General features: G+C 39.2%; 1 pseudogene; it reads right to left on the bottom strand.

Moving 5' to 3' along the window:
* Positions 1-7,654: 7,654 nt before the first annotated feature.
* Positions 7,655-16,847, bottom strand: part of LOC147888806 (isocitrate lyase 2-like) — a 52,672-nt pseudogene continuing 43,479 nt past the window's right edge.

Here is a 16,847-nt window from a genome sequence, read left to right as displayed (position 1 = left end):
TTGGGAACATTTTGAATGGGACACGAGATTCCGTAGGCATAAGGGAGGATCTACGCACCACAGGGAGGATGCGTGAAGCTTGGCCACAAGAGAGGCCAAATGGGCATGTCTTTTTACCTCGTGCACCGTGGAGGTTATCAAAGCTAGAGATGGTGGCAGTGAAATGAGCTATCACTACAATTTGTAACCCCACTGGATGCATGATGTGTTTGAAGGGGGCCTTCACAAAGAGCAAGAAAAGAGATGTAGAGCAAATATATGGCTTGAAATCCCATGATTGGCACAAGATGCTCCAAGTAAGTATTTTATGTGCATAGTATCTTTTTCCTTCCAAATTTGTGAGTGAATTAGAAGCAACTAATCAACCATTCCTCGTGTGTTCAATTCATACTACCTACTAGCATTCTCGTAGTGCATCGAAGGACGTGAAGGATTGTATTTACAAGATGGACGAGCTTATGAGGTACTTTACAGGATACAAAATGTGGAGCGTATCAATGCTCCATGCAAGGTTTTCATATTGCCAATATGGTGTACTTTTTCCTTTCTAGGTATGTGAGCTCAAAGGAAATAGATCCCACCACGCTTGAGAATGCTCGAGTTATGTCAGTGGAGGTGGTTTGTTTAGTGGAGGAGACATTTCCACATTCTATTCTCACAAGCCAACTACATCTCATAGTGTATTTGGTGGATGAGATTGCTATATGCGGTACTGTACATGCATGATGGTTGTTCTTCCTAGAGCACTTCATGAAGACCTTGAAGGGTTTCGTGAGACAAAATGCAAGGCCCGAAGGTAGCATGGCCGAGGGTTGGTTGGTACAAGAGTCACTTGTATATATTTTTAAGTTTCTTATTGATGTGGATAGCTCTCTCCCACGACTATGGAGAGATGATGAAGACCTAACGATGACCTCTATTGTGCCTCAAGGGAAAGGACGGAGCAAAGTAATAGACACAGAGTTGCTTGATAATATCAACCTTTATTGCATGCTTAATAGTGATGTGATGAAAAGATGGGTGACAAGATACAAGGATGCAAAGGCACGCAGACAAGGAGAAAGGGCCCTATTTTGTACACACCATGAATCTCGTGTGCCATACCCTCAGCATCTAAGAGCACTTCCAAAGGATATTCATGTGGATTGGCTACTTGACGAAATGGAGAGAGTAGAGAGAGATGAGCTGATGCATATCACAATGGAAGAACTGGAGTATGGTAGGGGATGCATGAGCAAGGTCGATATATAGAACGTTATGCATAATTTAAGAGCTTTCAACAATTTAGATTGCTTATTTGATTGATTTTGACTTGGTGTAGTGTACTATGTTCAATGCTATATGGTGGGAGGGCAAGCATTTTTTAACAGAACGGATTGATGATAAGAGAAACAAGATTGCGGCGTCATTGCTAGCTTCGAGGGAGCCAATGGAGCTATGGATGATTATTGTGGCATAATCCAAGATATTATTAAGCTTGACTTTCGACGCTTCTTTGTGTATGTTTTGGATGTCAAGTGGTTTAGGGACGTGGTAGAAAGAGGCCCTAATGCAACAATCAAACACCATGCAAGTGGCTTTGTAATTATTGACTCCATAAAGTTTTGGCAAAGTAAGGACACACTACTACTACCACATCAATGTGAACAGGTATTGCACACAAACATAAAAATACTCTTTTAAATATTTGATACTTCAATGCAAGGAAAATAACATGATTGTATTTGTGTTTGAATTAGGTTGTCTATCAACCAATGGTGGATAGTCCCATAGATAGAAACAAGGAATACCGAGGATGACACGTTGCACAAAGGAAATGCATGAGGTAGTGGACATGTTTAAGAATCTTGGTCTAAATCTTTTGGGTCATACCTATTACACCACGTTCCAAAGTGATGTATAGTACATTTACTAATATAAAGCATATGGAGGATGATCATGGCCATGGAGGTGATGATGACCGTGATACGAGAGAGGAGGATGATCATGAGATAGGAGATACAGATATTGAGGCCATTACCCGTGAGAACGAGCCTACCATTGGTGATGCGGATTTTGATGAGCACATGAGTAGCACAAGTAGTGGGCTGAATGTATTTATAGATCTCAACACTGGTTCAAAACTATTTTATATATATTCTCATTTTCCTAACCTCACTTAATTTTTGTATACGTGGGTTTGCAAAAAAGCATTGATATTTTTATTAAAATTATGTCCTTTGGTAATCATGGGCAATGTTTGGAAAGCAGTGATGCACATTTATCAGCCTGCACCAAAATCTCACTTTCGATATTCTCTGTTTTGCGTTTATAAAGGCATCTAAATCCACTTCTAATTCACAGTGCAGAAGTGCTAATAGACGCACTATTAGATGCGCAAATAGACGCGCTCGTATTTTCACTATTCTAACTGTGCCTATAGATGCGCCCGTTATTTTGCGTGTCTATAGTTGCTTTGTCTTGTTGTGTGAATCATTCGATAGAAATCAGACATGGACAAAGAAAGACAATGTATGCTTCGAGCTCAGTTTTTATCATCTGCTTGACAGAATGTAACAATCAGATCAAATCTTTAAGTGAGACTCGTTCGACGAAAATCTGTACGCAGACCATGGATTTGATTGAACATCGTCACATTTATGAAGCTTCAAGCTCTGTTTCATCATATCTTTGTCCTCCCATTTTTGGCAAAATTCTTGAAGAAATAAGTTTTCGATCTCATCCTTGCCAATGCATGCCTAGACCTCTGAATCGATGCCTCATTAAGGTCTTCAAATTATCCTATGGTATTTGTAACATTTCCACATGGTACATGGTTAGAATGGTAGGAAGAAAGGCTTCACAGACTTTAATCGTGCACATCGAACTCTCTTCACATCCAATACACCTTAATATGTGTCTTGGAACAAGTTCAGATTGTTTGTTAATAATTTGTATTCAATAGAAGGAATGGAAGGCATAGTGGTATTCCACATTTCCCTATGTGATCTACGTGGCTGCATGTAGGGATACATTTCTTTCTCTCTCTACATGTAGGAATTGCATATAAGAATTCGAATCTCTCTCTATCTCTATTGAAGGCATGGTGGTATTCCACATTTCCCTATGTGATCTACATGGCTACAAAGAAAGGCCATATAATACATGCCAATATAGAGACCATGCATAATAACCACAATCATTTCATACTACCAAAATGTATGATTAGAGGCGAGGAGGCTGAGGGAGAAGCCACGAGAAAGGGGAAGAGCAAGGGAGAGTGAAGGTGAGAGCGGGAAAGAGAGCAGCCATGAGCGAGCAGATGTGAGGGCTAAGGGAATAGCCATAGTGCGAGGGGGACATGGGGCAAAAGTTTGAAGGGGGGTGGGAAAAGCAACTCCGAGGGGAGGGGTGGAACAAAGGTATGGCAGGCAACCCATGATAACGAGAGGAGAGGGCAAGGTGATGGGGCCTAAAAGAGCAACGCTGCAAGGAGTCGTCATGTATCTATATCTATCCAAGGTCCTAACCCTGTCGAAGACCACCTTCTTGCAAAAAAAAAAAAACCGTGGAAGACTGGTCTACCACCTCGTAATAAAAATGCAAGTAATTATCCTTGGCTTAGCTCTCACTCAAAAGTTCTAAAGCTCACAGAAAAACCCTTAGAAATCGGTAAATTCGCAAACATGCCTCTCTAGTTACAATGCTAGAATCACCAACCTTGATTCCATCTAATTTTGCGAAGCCACTAATCCCGCTGCATGAAATTCTAGTATTCAGTTTTCAAAGCATGAGATCCACAACTTCTACAGGCATCATAACACGAGCAGAAATGCGTCGTTCAAATACATTGAAAATCCCATACTTCTCACACTTCTAGCAGTGACATTTTTCATATTTAGCACTATAATTCCTTAGGAGAGAAACATGTTTGTTATGGCATTAACGTTCATCATAGAAACACTTGATCGCAGGCAGTTCACACTCGGTAACGCGAGAATTGTCTACTAACGGGCTTGCGAATTCAGATGAAAAGCCAACAGGCATCCAGTTTTATTCCAAGACCACTCCAATTCCAAAACCTCGTGCTATATTACAGCGGTTGGCGTACACGAAGTGACCTCCGGATTGTAAATGTCTTTCACTAAATCAATCGCTCATCCAACTCAAACGAAGAAAAAACTGTGGACCAAAAGATAGCTCCGCTGTACAGAAGCGTAATTACATTGAATGCGGTCGTACTCTCAATGCAGCCAAACATCGCTGGTTGGGCTTCGTCTCCTCAGGCGTGTGGAGGGGGAACATACTTGGGAGGAAAGTAACCATGTCCGGGAGGAAAATAAGGAGGGAAGCCATGTGGGGGTGGAAAGTAAGGAGGGTAGCCATGTTTGGGTGGGTGAGGAGGGTAACCGTATGTAGGAGGATAATGAATGGGGTAAGGAGTGGGGGCATGAGAGGGAGGCGGGGCGAGAGACGGAGAGGGGGCATACGACGTAGGGGGGACGTAATAAGGACAATGGTAGGTACTAACATGAGGATCGATAACACGTTCCTGACATGGACGATGATGAGACGTGTGTGGGAAAGCATCCGGATGAGAAACAGCGGGATTGGATTCATGCTCGGCGAGAGCAAACTGCGAGCAACCAACTAGCAGAACGACCATCAAACCCACCGGGTAGAGAAGCGAAAGGAAACTCTGTTTGGAAGCCATAGCGATCACAAAGCAGCCAGCGTCGTCCACAGACAAGTAGATGAGACGTTCCAGCAACAGAGGGAGCAATTCAAAGAGCCCGATCTATTCATGAAAGGGTAGAGGAAGCTTCGACCAGTCCACAGAATGCGTTACATGCAACTGTTTCTTGCTCCCATGCAAGCACAACACCCGGCACCTTCATCACACGGTTCCCACTCTCCTTGCTATTCTTGCATGTGGATTTTCTCTGTCTGAACAAACTTCGAAGCCCAATCGACGTACCCAATTAGCAACACCTTTCGACAACATTGTGCGCTGTCGACTGCCTCAAACACTTGTCCACAATGTACGCAATTAGCAACATTTGAAATTTGATCTGCCGCCCTTGCTTCACATGCTAACGTTTGCCTTTGAAGCGGACAAACTGGTCGTTCAAAATATATTAGAAACGTCTTTCATGCCTAGCATTACGATGGAAAGTGAAATACTTTCTTGCCATGAAACATTAAAGCTGTCTTCAAATTAGTGGGGCTTAGGCACGAGGGTCATTCCTAGGTTTAGGCATCGTTGAAAAGGAGGAATTCTTTGAATGGGTCCCTTGTGGGACACATGGCACCAAGAGAAAAAGCCATGTCGCAAGTGCTAGGCATTGGGGAGGGTTTTAGAGATAAACAACTTCAAATATGTTCTAAATGGAGACCTCAAATAAGAAAGAAATAGAGAGCTAACAAGAGAATGCTTAGCTAGGTGCTATGAACAAAAGAAGCCCTCATTTTGTCTTTTTGTAATAAAATGGTAACAAATTAAGTGGATTTAAGGTAGTTTTTCCATGTCAATTGTTTTGAAATCTAGGGACTTACTCAAAATTCATTCAAGTTCATATCATGATTTATGGTTGCAGGTTATACATGTGGGCCAATGGAAAGGCAAAATAGGCTATAATTGTCATAGCAAAATCCCTTATGATTCTTATGACCAATGGATGCATATCTTAAGATATGACAATTATAACACCTTAACACTAGTTTGGTAGCTCAACAGGACATAAAAGTGTCCTTTTTAGGGTTCCAATTTTGTTTTTTTAGTGGTTTGAACCTCTATCCAATGTAAGTACCCTCCAAAAACTTCCATAGAGAAAAAGCTATGACAGAGCCTCCATTTTCTTTGCAACACTTGCATTATGCTATTTTGACTCCTATAAACTGTTGGGGCTGATCGAATTTCAAGCATATAGCTCTTAAAAAACATCTACTTCTAGTGGTATTAATTTTTTTGAACATGGTTTTAGTTTATAAAATAAAATTGGGTGTAACTTTTAATACTAGAATATATATTATGGTCTTTAAAATTGAATAAATATGTGAATGTCATCATTTGCTACAACATACTCAAAGTGTTATATATATATATATATATATATATATATATATGAAACCTACATTTTATACACATAAATAAAGTTTTAACCTTGAAATTTTATTTTACACGATATAATATAACATCAATTCATGAGTAATCATTTTTTGACCATTCAATTACGTTTCAAAAGCTCATAGTCTGATACAATGGAGCTTATGTGCCATTGAAACCTTCTATATCAAATCTAATGGCCTTTTATTATAATAGAAGTGTGGGAATATACGTTATATAAGCCATATTACTATGTATAACCATGCATGACACTTTTCTTAAGAAATATATTACCTTCTCATTACCTTTAACTTTACATTATATTACTCTCTAGGCACACTTACGATAATTCATCATTTGCATAGACCCAAAAAAAATTGATGAAATGCTCACATTGAACCAATATGAGGACCTGAAAAATGCGAAATTATCTTTGATAGATAAATAGTTTTCCATCCATATATAGAAACCTTAAAATATAAAGACCCATTTTGAGAAACAAATCATTGATTACGAGTCATTTTTAGTCTGTTTGACAACAAAAATAAGAGAAAATAGCAATCAAATCCTAGATACATCCCTAAGTTTTGGACTTTTTTATTCAAATAAGATGCTTTTGACCATATAGCGATGATTATAATTTTACAGATCCAAAATTGTTGTGTGTTTGTGGCATGATGGAGCGAGCTTGTTTGCAGGCATCAACAATCGTCAAGCTTCTAGTGATCTTCTCGACCATTTCAGACAAGGATCCACACCAAGAAAGTAGACAAGCTTTGCCTCCTCCTTCAATTACCCAATGTCAACCTGCCATGATCTGCTTCTTCCCTTCCTATTGCTCCACTCTCACAATTACAAAGAAATATACGCTTCTTTTTAATGAATCTGTTTCTCCTTCCAAAGGAGGCCACAACACGAAAAGATTTTACAAAATCTCTATTCCGTGGCGTGCCACATGTTTTACACTAGTCTTACTTAAGAGAGCGGCATCTTAAATATCTATAATTTATTGAACGCATCATTCCAATCCAACTGAAGAGGGTGGCACAATATTATATGTATAATGCATTTGTTAGCAATCCCCTACAAGCAAGCACTAGTGCACTCTCCAGTTATTTTAGCTCACCTCTTACACTTTCTATTCTCTGAGCTCTCTCCCCCTCCCTCTTTCCTCCCCCCTCTCTTCCCAAATAAACTCGTACCTCTTTCCCCCCCCTCTCTCTCCCTCTCTTCCCAGATCAACTCGTCCCTCTAAGGACAATGCTCACGAGTGCTTGTACTCACTTGTTGTTATGCTAATAATGACCATGGTCATGGATTAAGAAACGAAGTCAAAATTTTATTGTCTTTCAACGAAATGTAGAAAAAAAATCCGCGCTGGATAATTTAGCACGGTAGCAGAATGCTAATAGATGTTTGCAATGTAAATGATGCATTCTACAAAAGAACTCTCCGTCCATCAAAACTATTGTTGTCTTTTCATTGAAATGTGGGAATAATCGGACCGCACTTGAGAATTTAGCACGGTAGCAGAATGCTAATAACTGCTTGCAATGTGGATAACCCATTCTACAACTTGGATTTAGCAAGAACGCTAGAAGACTCTACGTCCAACCCTGAGCCAGCTACTCCCCAGGAGTCTTTAAATTGCTCCTCAGTCACACCCGCACAAGCACCGAAAACATATTGGAAAACTAGTAAACTGGCTAGCTGAGAGAGAGCATCCAACTCTACACACAAACCAACAAGAGATCACGTTAGCTCCTGCAAACCTTTGTTCATAGCTGTAGTTGCTGAGAAGCCTCCCTGTACAGTCTTGAGAAAATGGTCAAAATAATTTGCTCCAGACCACTTCTGATGGGCAAGCGTTTCAATACCATGTGCCCTCTCTTGCCTCTGTATATCCTGCACGTAAGCTAACATGCCACGGTTCAGGAAATCTTTTGCAAAATTGTCCACTACGAGAGAATTTGCATGAAACCCAGCCAGAGTGATGAACTGCCACACAAAACCAAGCTTAGCCAAATCCAGGATGAAACTCTTCATTTCGGCCTCAGGCATCCCAGTAGCATCCCAGTTGAAGGAACGCGAAAGGTTGTAAGCTAGAAGAATGTCCAGAAGATGAGCTTTCACTCCTTCGCCGAATTCACGAGCTTGGTTGTAGTGCGGGCCTGCCGACTCCATCCAAAGCATATCTGCGTGGGGTGAAAAGGCAACACCTCTAGCTATGGCTACATTCGTTCCTCCCTGGAAATGGTAAAATCCTTCCTTGGTGTGAGGCAAGTCCCAGTCCCAGAATACGTTCCTAGCCCCCAGACGCTCTGCGAGTGTGCGAGCTTCATGATGAGACAATGCATCAATTTGATCAAACCATTGATCTAACTTCCTACTCTTGTCGATCTCAGAAATCTGCAGCATGCGGATAACATCCGCAACTATGTCTTTGAACAATCTCAGATTTGCTGCAGCCATCTAACTATCTTCGATGGCTTGTAGCTGTGCTCTGGACTTGCCTACCTCAGTGGCATCGTTCAGCAGGATTGCCAATGGCCTATCCTTGAGAGATGGATTTGTTACACCCAATATGAAGGGATGATCCCGTTTGTCAATATTACTTTGCAAGAGAGTGGCAGCCTCGGCATCAGTTCTCGCAATGAGCACAGTCTCGATGCCCATTAGATCGAACTGCAACCTTGCTGCAACCAGGCGGTTGATGTGCTCGGAAATGGCCACCAAAACCTTTCTGGACATGTGCCCGCATTTCTTCATGACTGATGATTGATCTTCAATATGCACGCCTACCGCACCCCTCTCGACAAACAGTTTGCAGAGCTTAGCGGTGGCTGTGGCGCCTCCAAAACCAGTGTCGCCATCGGTGATCAATGGTCGAAGGTAGTCAACATAGGGCGTCTTCGCGCGTTCTTATTTCGTCATGCCCATTCGAGCTTCTCGCTGTTTTCGGTCATGAAAAAGCTGAGCAAAGAAGAGATGTCGGCCTTGTTAGGCAATCAGGGGAAGGGGAGCAAACGATCTAATGAAAAGCGTGAGGTGAGCAAGAGGATGAATGCCTTGAGGAAGCGAGTGTGGAAGGATCTAGTGAGGGGAAGCAGAAGCTAGAAAATCATGATGTTTGGAGGAGGGCAGAATATATAGGTGCGCTGACGACACCCTTGCATGCAGTTGAATCTTGGTTATTAGAAGATCGTTAGCATTAATGCCTTTAAAATATACGATTCATGGCTGCACTTCCTCATCCCTCCCTAATCGAACCATAAACCCTACTTGGCGTAGCTTTAGTGAAGGCCTCCTCTTCGAATCTTCGAGATGGGCAAAATTGTGAACTTTTGAAAGGTAGCCTTAGCAATGAAAGTCATCTTCAAGAAGTGAATTAAGATTTTTGGCCTGCCCCCAATAAGAGAAGGGCTTAGTAGACGTTTCATGAGAAAAATGGGTCATTTTTTAAAAGGAAAAAATCAACATATAAATTTGGGAAATTTGATTGGTTGGGACTTCTAGATTTGATCACGTCACCGATGTGGTCTTCCTTGGCTGCAACATTTTCTTCTCCTTTAGTTGAGAGAATCTCTGGGTTTCTAGGTGCGGTTTGCCTTTTGTAGTTACAAGTAGCCTCACCCGTCTACGACGGGCTAGAGACCCACTCCGCCAGGTCTCAAGATGCTAAAATGTCATTAATTTCAATAAATAGAATATCAAGTAAAGGCAGTGCATGGGTTGGTTGCAAAATAGTAAAGATGAAGCATAGATGGCAAATCTTCAAATAAAAAAGATGTGTTTTCCACATATGCATGCAATTCGGGTTCAATTAATGGAAATTTTTTATGATATGAATTTTCGTTCTATACATCGAGGAGAAGGTGAAGGCACACACAGTGACAAAGAGTGTGTGAGAGAGAAGGTTGTTTGTTATACCTGAGGGAAAGGGTTGAAATTAGACTACTAACATCACCAAAGTTATTGTGTCATGTTTAAAGCTAGCACTCTTGGCAAGGCTTGCATGCTGATCTCTTAAACCAACAATATAACAAAAGAACTTTTATAATAAACACAACAAACATTTAAATGCAAGCAAGATACTCTAACCCAAAAATTCTCTATTATAATAGAGTACTTCAAAATATTACATCTGAAAGTAGAGTCACATGTCCGAACATGCAATAGCTACATCAATGAACTGGAGTGATATGTCCAAATACACATTTGCGAGCAAAGTCATGATTGAACATACAAAATCTACAATAGACAAACAAACATCCCTGAGGAAAAAGCCTACAATGACGTACTCGATGTCTATCGCGTCCGGTCCGACAATGAATGTACCGCGGACTACTGACAATCGGATCTGGACCAACATCACACAAAAAGGTAATTTAAGGACTATAATTATTGAGCCATAAAACTTTTATAACTATATGTTGATAAAACCCAACTCATTGATTAGAGTACTTATATACTCTTACTCAAAGGACTGCGAATAATGTGAACAGAGGTGCACGTATTGTCCCTATTTCACCCTTGATAGAAAATCCATGTTCGCACACGTGCATAGTATCCCAATTAGCATAGTGATGGTATGTGGTCCATCATCCCCATGAAGCTGGCGAGCCAGGACATCGTAATATCCCAAGTGGACACGTCCCGCCAAAGGACGGTGGACATGGAGATTCATTACAAATCTTGAATAAGGAACAATCTTAAAGACAAACAATAGCATGTTTTCCCACTCATATATAATCCAAATAACCTTTTCTTTTAGCAAAGGTTATCGTTTCCTACCCAAGATAGCTCTCCAACTCAAGCAGATCCAATAATAGCTGTGCACTCTCCAAAGATCTCCAACTCACCTCGCGGTTTCCACCTGGGAAATGTAAGCATACCATGAGAGTTCAAAAGGAGGGGTATTTTTATTCTTAAGACTTACATAATATATTTATAGAAGGCGTAATTCTATATACTGTTTTAAAATTAACAGGTAGGGTGCATTTATTCTCAAATCTAAAGTTAACGTTATTTTTTAAATATTCTCATCTAGCATGAGGTGTAAGAGTACTCACAATTTGTTGATGGGTATCTCAAAGTTTTAACATGCTGAATAGCCCTCAATCACTTCACTGCAAACCCTCTATGAGTCTCTACTCAACCATTTGATATAACGTGGAATAGGAAGAAATAAGAGTTTTTGTGTGTGTGTGTGTGTGTGTGTGTGTGTGTTACCTACTACTTCAATGAATCTACATCTCCACTATTCCACATCCTTAGTCAAATCTTTGCAAGACCCCTGGTAACCATTGCTTTATCAAGACTATGTTCACAATTAAGTTAATGCTTAGAGGTGCAGCAAGAGAATCACCATGCAAAGAGAAAGCCATTTGATTATTCTAGCTCCATTTTCATTAAAGAATCCAAGGAAACAATTTCTTGTCAATTCCTCCTATGGTAAAACCCTAAGATAAATTTTGAACTGAGCAAGCTTTGAGGTAGTTCCTCAGTAGTTCACTTTCTCGTTCTCACTGCAAACCAATACATTTATGTAAGCGTGTACAATAGGGTTGAGAATATTGTATCTCTCATCATAAGTCACCCAAGTGTATTCTTCAAGGTTGCCAACATCCTTCCCGGCAATGTCATGCCCAAGGTCCTATTGCAAATCTGATGGAGAGGTGTCACGGTGTGCCAACTCACCTGGTGCCATCACAACAAAATGCAAGTTAGAACAATACATTCTTACTGTGGAAGCCAGGCTTTAATGCTGGCACACAATTGTTATCCATGTCACTCTATCTAGATTAGCAATGAAAAAATCATGGCATTTTAATATTCCAAAAGTAAACAGAGGTTGACTGTCAACAAGTTCATGAAATATGCTAGAAAAACTCCCAAGGGAGTAACCAAAAACTCCAAGTCCATAAGGGAAAACATTAATCATGAAATGGAACCCTCTAGTTTCCATATCAAAGTAGTGCATTCTCTCAATCCTGCAAGATAAAATATTAAAAGGGTCTCCAATACCTGCATCACAATGGTCCATCTAGATATTCATAAGTAGAAAGGAATTTCTTCAATACAGGGTGGTGTAATGGATTCAAGCTCAATAGAAATACTTTTTTGCCTCACAAGTCTTTTATGCCAGTATCCTTACTCAATGATGATGATTCACCTCTTTTTAATCAAGCCATTAATATATATATATATATACCCAAAAAGCAATGAGCATCCTTATTAAATGTAGGAAGAAATTGAAGCTTCCCATGCTAGTTGGAAAGGCATGCAATCCTTAACTTCTCTTACCAAATAACACTAGCTGCAAATTGGGTACATTCAAGCACTTATCAGTGTCATCACACAGTTACTTGTAGATCCATAAGTAAGAACACCATAGTCGAATAGTTCGACCCTTCAGCATGCCATCTCTCATATTTGACATCTCGTACAACGGATTTTCTTTGCTAGCAATCCATAAAAAACATAAACTGCTCAACCCAAAACAAAGAAGGGAACTCTACATAATCAAAAGCGTAAATTGCTCAACAGATCTTCCCTTTTCAAAAAAGGGAACTCTGCATAATCATTCATGTATCTGAGGGAGCCATTGCAGGCTCTCAGTCCTTACGAAATCATGAGCAGCTTTTTGACAGGTGTATTGCTGTAAAACACAGTATCCATTCTATGAAGATTGCTTATAAAGGTCTAAGCCAAGAGCCCAGCAATCATCACAAGGGAATTTACATGAAAAGGACATCACAAGAGTCGATAGCAATAGCTGGGCATCCTTAAGATTTGAACGGTACTTGCATCATTGAGATATAAGGACTTTATGCTTCCTTGGACAATAGAATGGATTAATACCTTACAATGTTGGTAACATGTCATTGTTAGGTGCCCCTTCTCCCTCCCAAAACCCATAGCTTCCTCTTCTTCGAGGGTTTATTTTGCTAAAAGTCATGTTGCTTGATTGCAACTTGATGGCGAGCATGGATCAGCGAGCATGGATCAAAGAACTTAGTCCTTCGAGTAGTAGATACATGGCTTGAGGAATTCAATGATATAGCTAGTCATGTTGCCATATGTTAAGGATGGAGATGGAGTTTCTAGTTTCTATGTTTGTTATAAATATTTGTTTACAAAATATTTTTCTTCCATGCATAGAAGAATTCCCCTTATGGATCCATCTTAAGCATTCTCAAGTTCTAGTAAGCGCCCATGATTAAGTTAGGTCGACATATTACAACAATCAATGCGTAATGTGGATTCAATGAGTGATGTGGAGGCAATCTTAAGGGCTCAACAACTTGGATTCTCGGGTCGATACATTACGGGAAAAATTGCAAGAATTTATCTTTGGCCTTTGGAAGATTGGCGAAGACAACATGGCAGTAAGAGAACAAGTAAGAAATAATTCCATTTTTCAAACTCAATTATATATATATGATTCCTCTATAAGTGGTGCTGCTGTATAAGTTTTCCTATTACTTATAAGAATTTGCATGAAGCTTTGTTTTCAATTAGCATTGCATTGAAAATAACACAACGTTTATAAGCTTCAAAGAATTGTACTAACTCTACCTCTTTCCTAACATACATTCATATTGTTAAAGGACTTGATGCCAAAAAAAGTTTGCAATTAAGACAATAGTGTAAGCTCTCCAAGTTGTAGACAGTTGATTTAGATGAAGCAGTAAAGTTGACCACTTTTTGGTGTGTTGCAAGCACAGATGAGCTGAAGAAGTGTGAAGAAAGGATATTAGCTATTACAGATATTAATTCTGCAAATGTAGCTGCATTGAAGGAATTTAGAAGCTTGTTTGATGTTAGGGTTATCATTCAACAACAACCTCAATACTTGTCATTTGGTAGAGAATATATTTTAATCCTCTTCAATCCTTTGAAAGAGGTTAATGACAAAGTAATGATGGCCATCCTCAGGTTTGATACAATTTTTTTCTTGGATTGATAATTTAGTATTTTGTTTGAATCTAATAGGCTAACATTCTTTTATTTGTGCATGCAGTAGGGTTATATCACAATTTCCAAGATCAGTACAAAATCACATATATATGCTAAATTCTCTTCTTTCCTTTGTACTTAGCAATAAGACAAAGACCATAGCCGATGTTTGTGTCTGGTTGCAACCTCTAGATTTGGATGCCATACGAGTCATCTTTATGGCATATTACGAGGCATAAGTAGAATTACAAAATTATTTTTACTCTTTCATTGATAAGACTGTGTCAAATAATAATTATTCTTAATTAATCATGTAGCTCACATTGGAGTTTGGTGGTTTAGGACCTTGAAGATGAAAAATGTTGGCTTGTCAATTCAATTGAAGGCTTTCATGGCTCAGTGTTAATGTAAGTATTCTCTTAATATGTTGTCACTTCTATGTTATGTATTGTTAAAAGTTATGCAATACAGACACTCAATCCTTTTATATGTTTGATGGGTAGGTCGGCATGTAAATTGGTGTCTGCTGTTGGAAAATCAAGCAGCACCAAGGTAACTTAGTAGACACAAAAGATTTTTAAAAACGCATAGCAGTAGTGAAACAAAAGGATGGGCGTAGTCGTGGATGGAGAGTGGGCTACAACTGCATGATAGTCCTCAATGAAATTTTTGAATGGAACTCATATCCCTCAATAAAATAAAATACAAAGATAGATCTACCGGCATTTATGGCTAAGAACATTCAAGATCTAATTGCTACAATCAAGAAACAACATGCGACAGAAGTAGACGAGATTAAGTCTACACCCAAAGCAATAGAGCAGACAATTGAGCCTCCAAAAGCATCATAGCTTCGAGCAGATTTGGAGATACAATCTACGTCCAAAGCATCCACACCAAAAGCATCCCAACTTGTAGAGGAAGAAGAGATTGAGTCCACTCCAAAAGCATCATAGTATGCAAGGAAGGAGAGTTTCAGTCTAACTCTAGAGCAACACAGCCTTTATAGGTTGCATCACAAAAGTCTATAAACTCCATTGTGAACCACGTAGATGATGTTGTAAAGTAGTCCAAATTTCTTGTAATTAAAAAAATATGAATCGACTCATGAAGTTGGTTTTGTTAATTATGTTTAATATCTAAAAGCTTGAGGGACATTTACTGATGATGTAAATTTATTCCATGTGTATTATATAATGATATGGATGTCTACTAATGTGGTTCTATAGAAATATAAAATGTGATGCTGACAATTTAATAATTATAATAATTTGGATTGCTGAGAATGAAGCAAAGCGAGAGGCAAGAAAGGGCATTAAAAAAAACATTGAAAGCAAAAGAACATTCTCCTTTTCTTGCAAATAAAAAATATTAGATCCATCCGCACAAATATACAAAATAAAAATAGAAATCATCTAAATATAAGTGAATTTTAGCATTAAAATTTAAAAAATGAATGCAATCATAAAGGATTTAAAGGCAAATCTTTAAGCTTCCAAGCAATATCTACAATGAAATTTGCACAAATAAAAAGTAAAATTTAGTGAATTTTAGTATAATAAAATAAAAATTTAAGTGCACTAATAAAAGGGGTTTGAAGCCAAACCTTCCATTGATTGTTGGCGATAGGTTGTACCAATTGATCATACTAACTTCAATATCTACTGATGAGTGTAGTGCTTTTCACAAATTCATGCCACGTATCTTGATAAAAGTTTGTTTCAAAATTCGCCCTTTTAAAGATCAAATTTGTGAGTGCCAAAAAAAGTGGGACTTGGGACTTTCCCACTTTTCCTAATATGGTGTTTAAGGGCAACAATGACACATGACCAACTTTGCAACAACTGTTCTTTCCCACAACCCAATGCATATGCATTTGCGTCTCTTGTTTCCACAGTTGAGCTTGGCAAAGCTACATGTATGATCCATGGATCTGAGTGCATGAAGAGAAGGAGCATTGAAGACCAGTGGCGGATACAAATATGGGTGCTCTACATTTAAATCCCTTAACAGAAATGTATGTGAGATAGCTCTTGAGTCTCCCCCCTTGGACCCAAAACCACACCCTTGTTGTGAACAACGCGACTTTGTGCTCTTAAATGAGTAGCAGCCATGGTTTCATCAATTTGAGTAGTTGTACCTATTACTAGAGCATGTTGATGCTCATTACCTACTGTTGTTGAAGTATTGAGGTCCATTCTATTTTCAGCAATGCACGCTACATTACTGTGTCCATGCATCTGATTCTATTGTCTGCAAAGGCCAACTTCTACATCCATAGATTCCATAGCCACCCTCATGCTTCTAGCACCTTGTGTTTTTGACCTTGTTCTTGGTATAGCGTAAATGCAATGGGCTGCCCGCATTGAATCCATTTGAGTAGTTGTACTTATCACTAAAGCATGTTGATGCTCACTAACTACTATTATTGAAGTATTGAGGTTTGTTGTAATTTCAGCAATGCACGCTACATTACTGCATCCATGCATCTAATTTTGTTGTCTACAAAGGCTGACTTCTACACCCATAGATTCCACAACCACCCTCATGCTTCCAGCACCTTGTGTTTTTTATGTTGTTCTTTGTATAGCATAAACACGACGGCCTGCCCACATTGAATCCAACAATCTTCTCCTATGATACCTTATTACTGAATGTAACCTCTCTTCTATTCGTGATCTAGCCATCTTCTGTATATATAAGAAATTGAACCCCCTTAGAAAGTATCCACTCAACCAACTACATAAGGATCTATTCCTCAGCAAAGGAAAAATAGCTTAATCAAATAACCCATGCATCA

The sequence above is a fragment of the Dipteris shenzhenensis genome, chromosome 21, assembly GCF_047967505.1.
Source record: "Dipteris shenzhenensis isolate YYH24624 ecotype China chromosome 21, Dip_SZ_1.0, whole genome shotgun sequence".
In the NCBI taxonomy this organism is placed as follows: domain Eukaryota; kingdom Viridiplantae; phylum Streptophyta; class Polypodiopsida; order Gleicheniales; family Dipteridaceae; genus Dipteris; species Dipteris shenzhenensis.
The sequence above is the reverse complement of the archived record's forward strand: the minus strand, read 5'-3'. Positions and strand labels throughout refer to the sequence as shown.